The following is a 15,023-nucleotide window of genomic DNA, read 5'->3' as shown; positions in this document are numbered from 1 at the left end:
TTAGATTGTAAGCTCTGTGAGCAAGGATCTCATTCTCTGTATTGCACTGATCATATAGAATGTAAGCTCTGTGAGCAAGGACCTCCCTCTATGTATTGTAATGTTCATATTAGATTGTACGTTCATTGAGCAAGGACCTCATTCTCTGTATTGTACTGTTCATATTAGATTGTAAGCTCTGTGAGCAAGGACCTCTCTCTCGGTATTGTACTGTTCATATTAGATTGTAAGCTCTGTGAGCAAGGACCTATCTCTCGGTATTGTACTGTTCATATTAGATTGTAAGCTCTGTGAGCAAGGACCTCCCTCTCTGTATTGTACTGTTCATATTAGATTGTAAGCTCTGTGAGCAAGGACCTCCCTCTCTGTATTGTACTGTTCATATTAGATTGTAAGCTCTGTGAGCAAGGACCTCCCTCTCTGTATTGCACTGTTCATATTAGATTGTAAGCTCTGTGATCAAGGACCTCCCTCTTTGTATTGTACTGTTCATATTAGATTGTAAGCTCTGTGAGCAAGGACCTCCCTCTCTGTATTGTACTGTTCATATTAGAGCGTAAGCTCTGTGAGCAAGGACCTCCCTCTCTGTATTGTACTGTTCATATTAGAGTGTAAGCTCTGTGAGCAAGGACCTCTCTCTCTGTATTGTACACTTCTTATTAGATTGTAAGCTCTGTGAGCCAGGATCTCATTCTCTGTATTGTACTGATCATATAGAATGTAAGTTCTGTGAGCAAGGACCTCCCTATCTGTATTGTACTGTTCATATTAGATTGTAAGCTCTGTGAGCAAGGACCTCCCTCTCTGTATTGTACTGTTCATATTAGATTGTAAGCTCTGTGAGCAAGGATCTCATTCTCTGTATTGCACTGATCATATAGAATGTAAGCTCTGTGAGCAAGGACCTCCCTCTATGTATTGTAATGTTCATATTAGATTGTACGTTCATTGAGCAAGGACCTCATTCTCTGTATTGTACTGTTCATATTAGATTGTAAGCTCTGTGAGCAAGGACCTCTCTCTCGGTATTGTACTGTTCATATTAGATTGTAAGCTCTGTGAGCAAGGACCTATCTCTCGGTATTGTACTGTTCATATTAGATTGTAAGCTCTGTGAGCAAGGACCTCCCTCTCTGTATTGTACTGTTCATATTAGATTGTAAGCTCTGTGAGCAAGGACCTCCCTCTCTGTATTGTACTGTTCATATTAGATTGTAAGCTCTGTGAGCAAGGACCTCCCTCTCTGTATTGTACTGTTCATATTAGATTGTAAGCTCTGTGATCAAGGACCTCCCTCTTTGTATTGTACTGTTCATATTAGATTGTAAGCTCTGTGAGCAAGGACCTCCCTCTCTGTATTGTACTGTTCATATTAGAGCGTAAGCTCTGTGAGCAAGGACCTCCCTCTCTGTATTGTACTGTTCATATTAGAGTGTAAGCTCTGTGAGCAAGGACCTCTCTCTCTGTATTGTACACTTCTTATTAGATTGTAAGCTCTGTGAGCCAGGATCTCATTCTCTGTATTGTACTGATCATATAGAATGTAAGTTCTGTGAGCAAGGACCTCCCTATCTGTATTGTACTGTTCATATTAGATTGTAAGCTCTGTGAGCAAGGACCTCCCTCTCTGTATTGTACTGTTCATATTAGATTGTAAGCTCTGTGAGCAAGCACCTCCCTCTCTATATTGTACTGTTCATATGATATTGTAAGCTCTGTGAGCATGGACTTCATTCTCTGTATTGTGCTGCTCCTATTAGATGGCAAGCTCTGTGAGCAAGGGCCTCCCTCTATGTATTGTACAGTTCATGTTAGAGTGTAAGCTCTGTGAGCAAGCACCTCTCTTTATTGTACTGTTTATATTAGAGTGTAAGCTCTGAGAGCAAGGACCTCATTCTCTCTATTGTACTGATCATATAGAATGTAAGCTCTGTGAGCAAGGACCTTCCTCTCTGTATTGTACTGTTCATATTAGATTGTAAGCTCTGTGAGCAAGGACCTCCCTCTCTGTATTGTACTGTTCATATTAGATTGTAAGCTCTGTCATCAAGGACCTCCCTCTCTGTATTGTACTGTTTATATTAGTGTGTAAGCTCTGAGAGCAAGGATCTAATTCTCTGTATTGTACTGATCATATAGAATGTAAGCTCTGTGAGCAAGGACCTCGCTCTATGTATTGTAATGTTCATATTAGATTGTACGTTCATTGAGCAAGGACCTCATTCTCTGTATTGTACTTAACATATAGAATGTAAGCTCTGTGAGCAAGGACCTCATTCTCTGTATTGTGCTGCTCCTATTAGATGGCAAGCTCTGTGAGCAAGGGCCTCCCTCTATGTATTGTACGGTTCATGTGAGATTGTAAGCTCTGTGAGCAAGCACCTCTCTTTATTGTACTGTTTATATTAGACTGTAAGCTCTGTGAGCCAGGAACTCACTCTCTGTATTGTACTGTTCATATTAGATTGTAAGCTCTGTGAGCAAGGACCTCTCTTTGCTGTACTATTTATATTAGAGTGTAAGCTCTGAGAGCAAGGACCTCATTCTCTGTATTGTACTGATCATATAGAATGTAAGCTCTGTGAGCAAGGACCTCCCTATCTGTATTGTACTGTTCATATTAGATTGTAAGCTCTGTGAGCAAGGACCTCCCTCTCTGTATTGTACTGTTCATATTAGATTGTAAGCTCTGTGAGCAAGCACCTCCCTCTCTATATTGTACTGTTCATATGATATTGTAAGCTCTGTGAGCAAGGACCTCATTCTCTGTATTGTGCTGCTCCTATTAGATGGCAAGCTCTGTGAGCAAGGGCCTCCCTCTATGTATTGTACAGTTCATGTTAGATTGTAAGCTCTGTGAGCAAGGACCTCCCTCTCTGTATTGTACTGTTCATATTAGATTGTACGTTCATTGAGCAAGGACCTCATTCTCTGTATTGTACTGTTCATATTAGATTGTAAGCTCTGTGAGCAATGATCTCATTCTCTGTATTGCACTGATCATATAGAATGTAAGCTCTGTGAGCAAGGACCTCCCTCTATGTATTGTAATGTTCATATTAGATTGTACGGTCATTGAGCAAGGACCTCATTCTCTGTATTGTACTGTTCATATTAGATTGTAAGCTCTGTGAGCACGGACCTATCTCTCGGTATTGTACTGTTCATATTAGATTGTAAGCTCTGTGAGCAAGGACCTCCCTCTCTGTATTGTACTGTTCATATTAGATTGTAAGCTCTGTGAGCAAGGACCTCCCTCTCTGTATTGTACTGTTCATATTAGATTGTAAGCTCTGTGATCAAGGACCTCCCTCTTTGTATTGTACTGTTCATATTAGATTGTAAGCTCTGTGAGCAAGGACCTCCCTCTCTGTATTGTACTTTTCATATTAGATTGTAAGCTCTGTGAGCAAGGACCTCCCTCTCTGTATTGTACTGTTCATAATAGATTGTAAGCTCTGTGAGCAAGGACCTCCCTCTCTGTATTGTACTGTTCATATGATATTGTAAGCTCTGTGAGCAAGGACCTCATTCTCTGTATTGTGCTGCTCCTATTAGATGGCAAGCTCTGTGAGCAAGGGCCTCCCTCTATGTATTGTACGGTTCATGTTAGATTGTAAGCTCTGTGAGCAAGCACCTCTCTGTATTGTACTGTTTATATTAGAATGTAAGCTCTGTGAGTAAGGACCTCCATCTATGTATTGTACAGTTCTTATTAGAATGTAAGCTCTGTGATCAGGGGTTAACTCTAAATTAATCCTTTTTATCATAGTAGTGTAATATATTCAGCAATATACAGTTAAACACATTAGGTGGTTGTTCCAGGGCTTTAAACCGATCGCCATAAATGGGGTCAGGAAGGAATTTTTTCCCCCCTGTGAGACATCATCCACCGGGGTTTTTATTTGCCTTCCTCTGGATCAATCGGATATTATTAATGATGAGAATTGCAGCAATGTTAAAATGTCTGCCTGTATATTGCGGTATAATAATAATAATAAAAATCATAAATGTATCCGATTGTCTGATTCTTAATAAATATCAATACACACAGCATACATCAAAAAGTATCGATTTGAATTTAGATGGTGTGTGATAGACAGAAATATTATGTAGAACTGGTTTCATAATTTGTGTCTCTCGTATTAATAAAAATGGTTTCTTTTTTTTTCTGAGTGTTAGCTGAAATGTTACGTTTGTCCACTAGAGTGCAGCAAAACCAAGTGATATTAAAGTGCTTTATTATTCCAAGGTTATGTGTGGGGCACAAAATTGATGCTAAAATGCACAGATTTTTATTTTCATCTTAAAATACAGAATAGAATATTTTGCATGCATTTAAAAGCCACCATGCTGATCTTTATTTGCAATATTTAGCACCATTTTAATATTTTCACAAATATTACATGCACAGCATCGTATCCGAAGTAATGTACAACGTGATTAGACACAACCTCGGAAAAATACATTTCCTGCGTTATGAGTAGTGGATACATTGAAAAGCCTTCCAGCAGAAGTGATCGAGATTAAAAAGAGGCTAAAATAGCAGCTGTTGAAAAAGCATTCAATTCTGCTTTAATCACAGCTTGGCTGTTTAGAATAGAAATGTGAATTACAAGAATTTAAACATTTAAACCAACATACAGCAGACTATTTTAGTCTACAATTCAGGAATAATATCTAGTAAACAGTTTAAGTCGCTTATAACTTGCTTTATTCTTTTTTTAATTTGATAATCTATTCTCTTATTATATGAAACGTAGCAAATAATGAAAGATGTAGCAAATTATATCACAATCTAGTTCAAGCCTGGCACAGACAGGGCACCCAATGCAAATGAGAAGAATAGACATGTTTTTGTTTCAACCTTGAAGAAGTACCCAGGGCTCCATAACTTCATTTCAAAGAGTCAGCTGACACTCTCAGCCTATCACAAGCGCCCATGGAAGGGTTTCTGAACTGAAACCGGGGCCAGAGGGAGTGGCGAAGATTCCAGGAGGAGGGGTGCCAACAAATGTATTTTGGGGTTAAACTGGTCATAGCCAGTTTGACCCCTTAAAGTAAAATGGCGGTCAGGATGTCCAGGCACTATAACTATTAAATTGAGATTAACTCATTACGGTGCAACATTTATACCAACAAGTTGGTCCAGTCAAGAAGGGGACACCCAATTACACTAGAAGTTAATACAGCAGTGTATGAACATAACCTAGACCAAATATATAGATGGTATACGTACACAATGGTTATGGTGATGGTCTCTATACAATTGACCTCAAAATAAAAAACATAAAAAATAATGGTGCAGTAGAATAGATACAATGGGTGTGTGAATGGGTGCTTAAGTAAGTTCACACTCACATTTCCCAGAGCTAACTCAGAGCTCATTCCTACAGACGGGCAAACAGCCGCCATCACGGCAGACCAGAACAAAATGGCTGCCCCCAGGTATTGAGAACAGAAGGAAAAAAATATAAATATAAATATAGACAAGTGGTAATGGGGGAAGGGGGTTAATCATTAAGATACAGGAGGCATAAGGAAAGGAAAACCAGAAGAAAGAAAATGAAAAAAAAAAAAAGAAAATTACAGGGCAGCTTTAATTCTCATTCCATTGTGATGAGGTTTTTAGTTTGTGTTTAGAATTACTCAACGGTTTCTGTTTAAATCACCGTCCATCCAGTAAATAGCATTCCACAGAAATAGGAGCTAGGGCGTCTCAAGATTGAAAGGAATAGAGAGAGATTGAAAGCGAGAGTAATTAAAAGGAGAGATGGCAAGAGACAAAGTGATAAAAAATGAAAAAAAAAAAAAAAGATCAAAAAAGGTTGACTGACGAGCGATAGAAGAGAGGCTGAGAGATACTCAAGGGCTAAAATTTAATTAAGAGATTGGAAAAGAATTGAAAGAGACATTGAGAGTATGAGTCTGTGAACGACTTAAAGCGCAAAAACGGAGAGAACGTGTATTTAAGATTATAATGAAACCAAGTCAGGGCCAAGGGTCATTGGAAGCCCCAGAACATTTTTCAATAAGAGGCTGAATTCTTCCTTAATTTGATGGAAAATTTATATTAAACAGCACAGATTAATGTTGCATAAAACAAATACAAATGAAGCTATTGTGCACGCAAGTCTCTAGGGTTCATATGTTAGACACCAGGCAATCCTTGCCCATTTCATCAAACCAGTCGTGAAAATAAAATAAGCCAATGAGCATACTAATAGCACAAGACACAGTTTCAGAGAAGACACACACTAGTTCATGGATGACGGTTTGCCATCGTATTAAACAGACGTCACGTTCCCAGTAACCTTGGCCGTTTTTATAATGATTATAATGACAATAGAATGGGCATTTCTCCGACAATTTAACTGTATTCCTTTGGCACAGAAAAGATAAGATATACAAAGTGTGCTCCATTTAAAGGGTTACTCCACCCAATGACTTTCGTTGGAGTAACCCTTCCTTACCTGCACCCCCTACCATTAAACTAAACTAAACCAAACAAAAACTCTAAAAAAAAAAACTTAGCGTCAGCACCAAGTTCGTCCTGTAGTCCGATCTTTCTAGGCTGACATTACTCATCCTTGCCGAAGGGGGAGGCTGGCTGGCGAGGGTGGGCTAAGGGGAGGACATAAGCAGCATGGAAAGAGGGGTGCTGCCATTGGCTGCCCGGCGCAGCATGCAGACCCCAATATTGCACAGAATAGATATTAGCCAGCACAGAGCTCGTGTTAGTGTTCCAGCAGCAGAGATTTTTGTAGCTAACTCCAGGCACCATAACTAATTCAAATCACTGAAGTTGTCATGGTGGTTGAAGTAGCCCTTTAAATATTATTGGCTTTTTAAGAAAAGGTCCTTATTGCGAGAATCAGACTGGTCGTGCCCATAACAGCTGTCGGATCAGAACAGGTATCCTCGGAATAAGACGTACAATACCCCAGTGTTTCTTCTTATAGCAGTTGTCAGTGAGGCCAACAGCCCTGAAGGAACAAGCCTTGCTGTATACACAATTTCCCCGCTCTAGTTACAAACTTACCCACGTGGAAGTGCCATTGGCCACTCTAGTCGTCTATGGTAAGGCAGCTGGACCTCTCGTCCATTACCGTACACCAGAGGCAGGAAAAGAAGAATGTGTCAAAGTAAATTATTAATTTTTACAGAGTCACCTAAGAGATCGTTTCTAAGATTCGTAAATACAACATTCATACACATCCTGGGAAACGCCTCTAAATAAATCCAAATAATACACGTCATAAGCGTGATACAGCACAAAGGAATCTGCTTAAGTACCTTGACACCTTGTGTGACATGTAAACACATAGCTAGACAAATGATCTCTAAAGAAAAATAAGAGTTCAAGGTCAAACCAACAATAGCTATTGAAAGGAACAATCAATTGCCCCCAAAATTTGTAATCACTATTTAATAGAGACAAAACATGCATTTATTTATGCATTTTATCATTGTGGGTGTATCTGAAAAAAGCTTGCAAAAGCTGCCGATTTCTTGTCTGCAGCCTTTGCAAGCCCTGAATTTTTTCCTCATTGAGAAGCAGGTAGGTGAGCATATACTATCAGGTCCTGACACGTAAAGCTTGTTCCTTTAAAGGGACACTGTAGGTACCAAGACCACTTCAACTCATTGAAGTGGTCTGAATGCAATGTCCCATGTCCCTTAACCCTGCAGTGGTAATTACTGCTGTTTCTGGGATACTGCAATAATTACCTCTCAGGGTTAACTCAACCTCTAGTGGCTGTCTACCAGACAGCCACTAGAGGGACTTCCAGGTGCTTAGACTACTTTTGTTTATCTAAATGACGCAGGACATCCTCACGCTATGCATAAGGACTTCCAGCGTCACCGAAATCCTAATGCGAGCCTGGCCATTGCCATTGACGTCAGCCGGCAGGGGGGGAGCATGGGCAGAACCTGACCCAGCACCGAGAGACATTGGCGCTGGATTCAGGTAAGTGACTGAAGGGTTTTTAACCCCTTCAGCGATGCGGGAGGGGGGGGTGCTAGGGAGGGGGGCACTGTAGGAACTAAAGTGCCAGGAAAACGACTTTGTTTTCATGGCACTATAGAATCCAGGGCTCGAGTCCTGCAGGAACGAATGGGAAAGGCGTTCCTGCACTTTTCCCGTTCCCGTTTGTGGTCCTGCAGGTCTTGTTTGCCCGTGAGGCAAACAAGGCATTTGCCTTGTTAGCCTCGGGGCAGGTGGGTGGCGAGGGAGTGCTGATCTGTGAGCTCTCCCTGCTCAGCTCCCAGATCCCCATACACACACTCTTGGATATCAACAATGTACAGATTTGGATTAAAAATAAATAAAAAGAAATCAGTTTTGAATAATTTATTACACAGCACCATAAAGTTTGCAATGGAATCCAATTTACTGCACTGCGTAGAATTACAGAAATAGATCTGCTACCGGGATGAATCAGACCTCAGAATGAGCAAAAAATAAAAATCAACTGGAGGGGATTTGGAGTTCAATTAAACCGTCATGGTAAAATAAGCTCCCGGTTACACAGTCAGACAAAAACAAAATCTCAATTCATTACAAAGGTCCAATATTTAGACAGAACTGTGCTAGGGATTTTCTAGCCCACGTTTACCATTGATCTATATTAATTTCATATTAATAAACGAGTCCCTTTTAGAATTCTGTATAAGGGAATGTGGTTTCGTACATTACATAACATTTTGTATAGAGACATCAACTGTTGTCTGCACACCGTAAGTCTTGTTCTAATGCAAAACAGGAAGGGGTGGTTCATTTTAGAAAGCTAAAAGTAGCCAAACGTACAGCATAGCGGACTCTGAAATAGTCTCCAATTCACTAATCTTGGTCCTAAATTTTAAATTCACTTTAAAAATTCCCAACAATTCTCACTTTAGTGTCTAACCCCGTAAGGGTTCCTTTTCAATGGTGGTGTTGGAACAGTCAGAAAAAAAAAAAAAAAAGTGCTTAGAGGGAACACCAGTTACAACTCCCATCATGCTTCGCCACAGCCAAACCAGATGTCCATCAGCTGCCACTGAGAATGGTCTTTTCACAGTTTATCATCCAAGTCAAGGATTATGATCCGAGTAAAGGTGTGTTCGACATTCCGTCACTCTCATAGTCCTGAGTCATGGACGGTGATCAAAGTGTGTTTATAATAAATAAACTTTTTTTATTTCTTTATAATGTAGTCGCATCCATTGGACACCCTTTCCATGAAACACGGCAATTACTGGCCTAGTGTTTTCTATAAAAAGTAGACGGATTATTGTCGCAGCGTTTAGTCTCCGTAATAATCAACCAATTATGGAAGTGCTGTGTATCACCGTAATCAGCTTAAAGCATTACAGTCAGTCCGTACGATAGAGATGTGGCCAATTAGAACTTCATTGAGGAATCAAAATGCTGGGAGCAGACATCAAACAGAGACTTGTGTCAGTGACCACCTACGGTTTTATTCTAGGTTTGTGTAACCAGGCAGCCTAGAGATGTTGCCCAAAGCTCTTTGCTTACTTCATTAGGAATTACACACAGAAGTCGGCTTTGTTATACGTCCAGATCCAGATTCCCTGAAGTCTCCTGGCTTTTCTGATGTCTTGGCTAAATGTCTGCATTTCAACGTTAGCCTGCAGACAGATCTCGGGCTTGCTGTGCATTCCCCTGCATCGATTGCCCATGTTAGGCACGTGGTTACGCTGCATTCTACATTCTAATCATTGGCAGGCAAAGGACTATGGGATATAAAATCCGACAACAGTTGGACAGAAGAAGTGTGCCGTCCCTTAAATATATCATTTGCACAAGTATTTTAACATCTGTTAAATGATGAAGAAATAAGCTAAGGAATTTCAATCATCTGTCCAACACTGCAAAATTACACTATGTTGCTATGGTTAATATATTTGAAAGTAGTAGAGATATCAGTGGTTGACGACGCGACATGCTGTGACATTTTAAGACCTCATTAAAATAAATTCTCTCCTACCCAAGATCACTTGTAGGCCTCCCAACCGAATTTGGTGAAACAATCCTGATTTGTAGGTCCTGTCCTACTTCAGCATATCGAGAGTGTATCATTTAACGTGCTTGCGTTATACTCAGTTCATTAGGATCCAGGAAATGGTGGTATGCACTATTGTGCCTTTTTATTTGTCTTTTATATATTCATGGAGGAATATCCCCATCACCTATATCCTAGAGTGGGGCTCATACCACTTCACGCATTACTTCTGGAGCCAAAACTTAGGCTCCATAATATGTGAGTGTACACCTGTCTACATACCTACCACTGCTTATTAGCTCAACATATTACACTATATAGTTTTATTTTGTCTCCTATTTTTTTATGAGGATACCATCGCTGTAAGGAAAACTTGCAGAATCTTTACCACAATATACCCATAGGCAGGGATCGTTACGCCCAAGCGTGCAAGTCGGAGCTGTATGTAAGCTCCCTGAAAGTGTGAGTTACAATTTTAAATTTTTCTTATTTTATCAAGAATTTTCTTAACTTATTACACTATCAGTACACTATCAGTCAAGTTTTATCCTACCCCCTATCGGATAAGAGAGACGCCATTTTTGGTGATTGAACTGCCTTTGGACTATATCAGTATTGTACAAGTGCTGATATTTTTTCCTGATTTGATCAGTTCGTTAGGACCCTGCAGAGATCACTGAAACTGTGCTCCCTGCATGGTCTGCAGTGGTTAATCCACAGTCTTGGTGCAGGATCCATCACAGGCCTTTTTGATCTTACATTTGAAATTCACCTAGAACTCTCACGTTAGTAAATAACCGTGTTAGTGTTAAGTTAATGCCACAATGCCTTGCACAAAAGCGGCTTGAGGACACCTGCATGTACAGACCTTAGGAAGAAATGCCACAGACCGCATGACCTTGCGAGTCATTTCGCAGTAGATGCCAGAGCATGGACTATCCTGTCACGATTTTAGAGCATTTTAGGGAGTTGACATCACCGTGGACATGGAAGCGGTCACGGCAAGTACTTTTCTCCCTCCCCCCCCCCTCCTTTTTTACTTTCACTGTAATTCTTTCCCTGTAAGAACTTTAGTATCATTTACCGAGGGTGAGGGAACCAAGAATGGTCATTTCTAGAAGAGTGACAATCCTCCGTGATTCCAAAATGAAATGCCCAGCTCATTTACTAATCAGCCCTAGAGAACCGTCAGTGCTCAAAAAGCAGGAAATTCCAGACTGACATACAGTCTTTAGGGACCAGATTGCTCTGACAGGAAGGAATGTAATTGGTTCTTATGGGGTTAATGCCATTTTCAAGAAATTAAACAATTTACTGCTTGTGTTGGTGATCTAAGCCATTTATAACCTCTCGGAGTGCAGTGTTTAGATTGTAAGCCCTTGAGAGCGGGAGTTTTCCTACCATCTGTCTCACTAAATGTGTATACTCCCTGCATAGTTTGAACACGTCACAAGTAAATGGTCTTTGCGGTCTCTTTATAAAGAAAAAAATTCTCATGGAATAATTACATTCTCAGGCCTACAGAAGAAAGGGGTAGATTATCAGAAGGAAAGGTCAGGGAATGGAGTGCACACCATTATATCCTATATCCCTGCACGGAAAGTGGAACAAGACAGTCAGGGTTTTTTTTGTGGGGGTTTTTTTTTCCGCAGCTTGCTGAGCCGGGAGCCTAGAGCGCGATCATCTGACAGCTCATTTGACAAAGCTGTGAATGAAACCGTCGGGGAAACGGACAGCAGCTGCAGGATGTGATGAATGGAATGGCGGCCAAGAGCTTAACTACGCAACCATAATACTCAGATCAGCACCAGGTTAGGAGTTCGGTCCAAGCATCAGTGAAATTATCAGAGATCTCCGATTGGCTAATCCACTTCCTGGTCTGATCGAACTCACTGCAATGAGCTAGAAACCCAGCAAAAAAGGAAACTTTAAAAACAAGTATATTCTTTAATTTGTTGAGTGGTGGGGATTGGGGGGGGGGGATGCATTTTCTTATGGGGTCATTTCCACCCCTTTAATTTATATTTTGGAGTTGCTATGGTATATTGAGGTTTTTATATTTGAAGCAGCGACTACCATAGTTTAGAAAAAAACAAAAAAATAATAAATGTATGTTTAATTTATTTTACTAAACTAAGGTGCGCACTGCACGCCGACAACACAAGTGAAAATCCTGATCACTCTTCATGCAGCATTGTTTTTTTGGTTTTTTTTTTTACCATCCCTCCTCCCCAGCCCGGTAAGCACATATGCGCTCGGACATGGCAATTGGTCCAATCACAGACCTCTCTATGAGAAACCTGTGATTTGGTGTGTGCGGTCCCAGTGACGTCCGGAGCCGGCGCGGACAAGCAGCGACAGGAGCTTCGTCTGACGCTGTATTCAATGTGAGTAAAACATCTTTATTTTAGGTTTTACTGCAGTATGAGAGGAGGGGCGGATCTTACCCACAGGGCCCAGAGGGGCATATTACTTCGGATAGGTGCCCCCTCGCAATAGGGTTATAGTAGCCCTTTAAGAACTCAGAAGATGCACCTCTGCCCAACCTGGTTTTCAGAGACACAAAGAAGCACTTTTCAAAAATAAAAATCAAAAATTACAGTACAGACAAATACACACAATGGAGCGGTTCCCACCTCCTATAACCTCCAATCCAGTAGCAGCGCTTTATTTAGCATACCACAATACAAAAATAGAGTGTCTCAATCCTTATTTTCCTACAGAGCACAGGAGTTATGGAAAAACCTCACAGACACAGTCAAATCTTCATTTAATCTAAAATCCTTCAAGAGATCTATGGCAACATACCTCAATACTGAATGCACCTGTTATGGTTGAATATATTATTTATTACCTATTCTGTTACTTTTATATATATATATATATGTGTGTGTGTGAATGTATATATATTAGATTATTTTTTTTAAATAATATTATATTGTATCCTATTGTAATAATGCAGTGTTTGTGGGCCCAGGACATACCATACTTGAAAACAAGAGAATTCGCAATGTATCCTTCCTGATAAAATATTTTATAAATAAATAAAGTTAGAAAGGGAAGAGAAAAAAAAAAGAAAAAACAAACACCACCACATTTTTTGGAGCATTGGGAGATTTAATTGGTTTATATGACAATTACTTCATGTTTGGAATTTTGTCAGTACACATGACCCACAATCGCCTCTCTCCTCATTCCAAAAATCTCTATTTTTATCTTGTGACGAGAAGTATGTTTAGAAAGAGCTTTCTCTGGGGGGGAGCTGAATTTAAACTAGTGAAAATGACTGCTTCAGCCTTGGGGATTGGTGTGTCTGAATGGTTTCCTTTGTGAACATGGAATTATTACAGTCCAGTTTAACCATGCTCCACACTACGCTTTGTACTTCGGCAGATGCCCAGAATGCTTTGATGGCAGCGAAGCTTGCGGCCTTTTTACAGACCACCACTTAGACTGCAAAATAACAGATCTGAACAAACACAAGGGCAAGTTAGCCAATTAGCTGAGCTGGATCCACAGGCTCACGTAGCCTTGAACGGCGCCCATGATGACAACACGACTATTGGATCTGCTTATATAAAATGAAATAAAATGAAAAACTATTTTTTATTTCATTTTTAATGGATACATGCCACAAAGGCTAAATTTTATTTTTTAAGATCCTCTAGTAACTAAAATATCCTGTAATCTCATGTGCATCCATGACAATGGCATCCTAGCACGTCTAATAAATTGGCAACAATTGTAAACGATCCCGTGGGTTCAATCCTGAACCCAACTATCACAGCGACCACGTTAGGAATGCACTCACATACAATGGCCTTTTGTGGATTGCGGATTCGTTTTCTGACTTGGTTAAGTCATAGGAAAAGTACAGTAAATACACAAGCAAGGTTTCAAAGGGAAATGCTCCTAAGACCATAAAATCACCGGAGCAAATCCATTTTCAAGCAATCGGGGGAAGGGTTTTGCTTCCAGTGACCACATTAATAGCATAACTACAATTTCTCCTCAAGCATTAATTCTGATACACGTACAGCAGCTGTAAAGTCACTTTCAACTCTCAGCTTTCCATTAAGAGAAACACTCATGGTTACAATGATTCAAGTCCACAAACACAACTCATTTAATTCCATACTGCCCAAGTGTCCCTAGGTAGGAGGAGCAGTCCCTATTTTGGGCCCAAATCCCTCAGTCCCTCTTTTCTTTTTTTTTTTAAATTCTTTATTTTGTTGTGCGGAGGATAACAAACAGGTTTACTTCGCCACGACAGCTGAAGCAAGCAATGCAGTAACAATCATTTACATGGCATATCAAAAACAGCACGTTTTTATATTATAGGGAAAACACGTTAAGAACAACAGTTTATATCTTAAGACCTGCTTTCAACAGTAAGTTAAGTCAAATATAGGTATGTCTAAGAAGGTCAAAGGCAATTTAATAGGAACGGTAAGTATCGATTGAATACAAGAGTAGGCCCCCAGGGAGTTCCCAGGCTGGCGACATTTAGAACGCGGGGCAACAATATAATAATATGTAGGATCTAGCAGACCTGTGCATTATATAGTATATGAGACGGAGAACAGGCTAGGTGTAAAGCTTAGAATTCATCTCGTCACTGGTCCCTGCACAATGATAGCTGAAAAGATTTACTAAACGTAAATGAATGATAACATAAACACTAGAGCATGGCATATAAGAGAGGAGTAACATTAACCAGAGCTAATGGTTACTATCTAAACACTTTTGAGGCTTAAATAGTAGACAGCAGGCCTATGCCCATCAGAAAGTCACCGGTCAGCCGATTCCTAGGCTCGGGAAAAGCCAGGGGTGTGTTGGTGGGAAGTAAAATGTCCCTGACAGAGTTGGTTGCTCCGGCTGGTGTTGCATGCCTCTGATGCCCTCCGTGGTTATCCTGTGCCTCTGTATCCCAGCAAAGCTTTTCGGGTCTCTGCGCCAGATTGACAGTGTAAGAGACCGGTCTGATCGTCGGGTCCAGAGCTGTTGAGGAGC

General features: G+C 40.4%; 1 protein-coding gene across 4 annotated transcripts in view; it reads right to left on the bottom strand.

The window, feature by feature from the left end:
* The window catches only part of PKIG (cAMP-dependent protein kinase inhibitor gamma), a 73,240-nt gene that overhangs the window by 8,764 nt on the left and 49,453 nt on the right, over nt 1-15,023 (bottom strand). Inside the window, exon 1 of one of the 4 annotated variants that reach the window (XM_063425607.1) lies at nt 7,043-7,137. The exons of the other annotated variants lie outside the window; for them this stretch is intronic. The gene's annotated coding sequence lies outside the window, so the exon portion shown is untranslated. Of the gene's footprint in view, nt 1-7,042; nt 7,138-15,023 lie in introns of those variants that run through there. 4 annotated transcript variants of the gene reach the window in all.

The sequence above is a fragment of the Pelobates fuscus genome, chromosome 6 (genome assembly GCF_036172605.1).
Source record: "Pelobates fuscus isolate aPelFus1 chromosome 6, aPelFus1.pri, whole genome shotgun sequence".
Classification (NCBI taxonomy): Eukaryota; Metazoa; Chordata; class Amphibia; order Anura; family Pelobatidae; genus Pelobates; species Pelobates fuscus.
Note: the sequence above shows the minus strand (reverse complement) of the source record. Positions and strands in the feature narration are given on the sequence as shown.